The sequence below is a fragment of the Triticum urartu genome, chromosome 2, assembly GCF_003073215.2.
Source record: "Triticum urartu cultivar G1812 chromosome 2, Tu2.1, whole genome shotgun sequence".
Lineage (NCBI taxonomy): Eukaryota > Viridiplantae > Streptophyta > Magnoliopsida > Poales > Poaceae > Triticum > Triticum urartu.
This window is the reverse complement of record NC_053023.1, coordinates 298,828,764-298,832,350: the sequence shown is the minus strand read 5'-3', so window position 1 is coordinate 298,832,350 and position 3,587 is coordinate 298,828,764. Positions and strand designations below refer to the sequence as shown.

The 3,587-nt window shown below is 47.4% G+C and overlaps 1 protein-coding gene and 1 non-coding gene across 2 annotated transcripts in view; both read right to left on the bottom strand.

Annotated features, from left to right (window-relative positions):
• Window positions 1–1,855: 1,855 nt before the first annotated feature.
• Window positions 1,856–1,936, bottom strand: TRNAL-CAA. The gene has a single exon. It is a non-coding gene; the product is annotated as a tRNA-Leu (tRNA).
• Window positions 1,937–2,473: 537 nt separating this feature from the next.
• Window positions 2,474–3,587, bottom strand: part of LOC125537092 (NAD(P)H-quinone oxidoreductase subunit 2 A, chloroplastic-like) — a 4,760-nt gene continuing 3,646 nt past the window's right edge. Inside the window, exon 2 of the mRNA XM_048700388.1 lies at window positions 2,474–3,587. This exon is cut by the window's right edge and continues 2,604 nt beyond it. The gene's annotated coding sequence lies outside the window, so the exon portion shown is untranslated.

Here is a 3,587-nt window from a genome sequence, read left to right as displayed (position 1 = left end):
TGTTGCTTGATGCGGCGCATGTCGCTTACGGCGGGTGGCCGGTCGCGAGTACCTTGGAAGTTGGCGATGAAGCGGGTGCGCATCTCGTTCCAGGAGGAGATTGTGCCTGGAGCCAGGTTCAGGAGCCAGGTGCGGGCCCCGTCCTTGAGTGCCATGGGGAACCAGTTTGCCATGACCTTCTCGTCTCCGTTGGCAGCTTCGATGCCCAGCTCGTAGAGCTGGAGGAACTCTGCAGGGTCAGCCGTGCCGTCATAGCGAGGAGGCAAGTCTGGCTTGAACTTGCCGGGCCACGCGACGCTGCGTAACTCGGCGGTGAAGGCGCGGCAGCCTGCTGTGGCCACGGGAGGCCTTGGATGACGGGGAGCTTGGTCTTGCATGTCCCCACGCGCTGCAGCTAGGTGCAGCGCGGGGTCTTGACGCGCGGGAGCAGGAGCATGGTCGCGACATGCTGGAGCAGGGAGCGCCCGGGCAGCTTCTTGCGGGCGAGGAACTTCTTGACAGCTCTGCTCTTGCTGCGCTGGCGCCTGCCGGAGCGGGTTCCGCCCAGGGGCCACGCGCCTTGGATCCATGGCGCCTTCCTGAGGAGGAGGCGGTCGGGGTGCCGCCGGAGCTTCATTGCCCGCGCGGGGCGGGGTGCGGTGCAGCGGAACGGACGGCGCAGGAGAGCCCCCTGCGGCGCGGACGAGCTCGGCGACGCGGTCGAGCCATTCTTCGTAGACGTCATCGACGGGGCGGTAGCGCAGGAGCTCGTTCGCCGCGATGAGTGCAGCTCGAGCCTCCATGGGCACGCAGAGCGAGCGGGACGAAGAACCAGCTGGGGTGAGCGAGGGAGTTGCGGTGCGGCCGTCTTGCTGCAAGGACGGATGCTGGGACGATGCTTGCCGCTCGTCCCCCACCGGGCCGGTGGCGGCGTTGACCTGGCAGTGAGCGGAACGCGAGGCCGGTTCGTGTCGTCCTAATTCTGATATTCAGGACCAAGAGGTACTGGATTCTCTTTCGGATAGGCCCTGAAAGGAGAAGAAAGGCTGAAATGCCAACGGACCTCTGTCTATTCTCTAATTCACCCGATCCGATAGTACCCGTTTTTGGAACGTCCAGTGCCAAAGTCACTGAATGGGTAAGTCACCAATCCAATCCCTTTGACAAATCGGATGTCATATTAGATATCATATTCTATATATATAGAAATATCATAGATAGAATAGACATATAGAATTTTTGGTCGGCAAATTCGAAGGAATCATTGAGTGAAAAAGGAGCAAAGAATGACAAAAGACGAGACTCTACTAGTCTTCACTCTTGTGGTTTCCTCTTCCTCGGTTTCTGTTTTCTTATTCGGGATCTTGCTTTTCATGGTTCTCATCTCTGCAACTCGCGATTTTCGCGAGAGAACCAAATCCAAGTTGGTGAAGATCATGATTTGGGCTGGCACGGGGATCGTTTGATCGATTTCCTTGATTTGATCGCTACTTAATGGGCGTGCGCTCAAAGGATACAAACAGGGATTCGCAAACAAAAAGGGGAATTCGTAGTCACTTTTTCCTGTCGCGTAAAAAAAAAGTCTTTACGCGAGAGCAATAGAGGTTGGGATACATCTATCTCTTCTGAGCAACCTCTTTTGGATTCTTAAGACCACCCTTGCAGTAGGATACCATCTGCTTTGGGTTCTTTATTATCTCCTTCGAGGGATTTTTAGGATCGTTCAGGCTATATATATTTAGTCTATTTTGGCTTTTACTGTCTACTTTTCTCAGGGAGATGGTTAAGGACCTCAGAAGATAGAGGAGAGCGCCAGGCCCAGATTTCCGGAATACTTCTACGGGGAATGCTCATTGAATGAGCATTCTCCATATTATGCCTTGAAGAGGACTCGAACCTCCACGCTCTTCAGCACGAGATTTTGAGTCTCGCGTGTCTACCATTTCACCATCAAGGCATCTTGAAAGTGAATCGTATTCCATGAATATGATATCTATCTAATGTGATATATGGAATATATGACAAAGGTGGAGTCTTGGAGTATTTCGATCGATCGGTCATATAGGCCTGAGTCAGACATCAAATAGCTTCGATTTGCATTATCCGTAGGACACCTTATATGTATCAAAATCGATATCAAAATCAAAAAGATGAAAGATGTACAATCCAATTTCTCGATTCAATAGAAGCCCAAAGAGGTGCATATGGTACCCAAATAAGAATAGGATAGATATGTCAAAAGCAGGTCTGATTACACCTATTCCTAATCCTAAATAGAATGTAAGGACGTAGGGATTTCTATGTAAACAGAGTATCCTATTCCAATAGACTTATGGAATGTTCCCGTTCGTGTGCATCCAGCAGGAATTGAACCCGCAAATTTACCAATTATGAGTTGGGCGCTTTAACCATTCAGCCATGGATGCTTAACAGGGATCATCGTACATCGTAAATAACCATTTCATATAGAAAGACATATCATAGAAAAATGAAATCGAAAATATTCCGAGATGGCAAATATTCGGAGATGACTATGAAAACACCTCTCTGGATCCTCGAATTGAAAGAGAGATTGAGAGGGATCAAGAATCCTAATTCTCGCTATTTGGAATGGATCCAATTCTATTGAGTCTGACTCATAGTGATCATTTCTCTTTAGCAAAGAATGACCTTGGTTATCAAAGGATTGAACAACCGGGATCCATTTACTTATGATACCTAGTTGGCATTGATAACAAGGATCTAATGAATTATGAGTTTAATAGATCCTCTTTAGCAGAAAGACGTATATTCCTTGCTCATTATCAGACAATCACTTATTCCCAAACCTCGTGTGGGACTAATCGTTTTCATTTACCATCTCATGGAAAACCCTTTTCGTTCCGCTTAGCCCTATCGGGTATTTTAGTGATAGGTTCTGTAGGAACTGGACGATCCTATTTGGTCAAATACCTAACGAAAAATTACGATTTTCCTTTCATTAAGGTACGAGGGCTTCTTATTCCACAAGAACGAAAGCACCTTTTCATTCTTTCATATACTAGGGGTTTTTACTTGGAAAAGACAATGTTCCATACTAAAGGATTCGGGTCCATAACCACGAGTTCCAGTGCACTAGATCTTGTAGCACTTAGCAACGAAGCCCTATCCATTAGTATTCCACATAAGAAATCCATTCTAGAAAAAAATACAATTAGATTAGCTCTTCATAGACAAACTTGGGGTTTGCGAGCCAAGGTAAGATCGGCTCGGGATCATGGGACCCTTTTCTATCAGATAGGAGGGGCTCTTGTACAAAATAGACTTACTAAGTAATAACCCCATAGAATCTATCTATATAAAGATAAAGAGGCAATCGTGTCAGGAAGCGGGTTTTTCTTTGGCCAAAAGGTACTTCGAACTTGGAACGAGCATGAAGAGATTAACGAGACTTCTTTCTCTTTTGAGTTTTTCTGGCGGACCTGCCGCGCAAGATCTTTGGTCTTCCCCTGGAACCGATGAAAAAAAGTGGATCGCTTCTTATGTACTCGCTCAGAATGATTCTTCTCTATCTATAGTTCATGGCCTATTAGAAGTAGAAGGTGCTCTGGTGCAATCCTTACCGACAG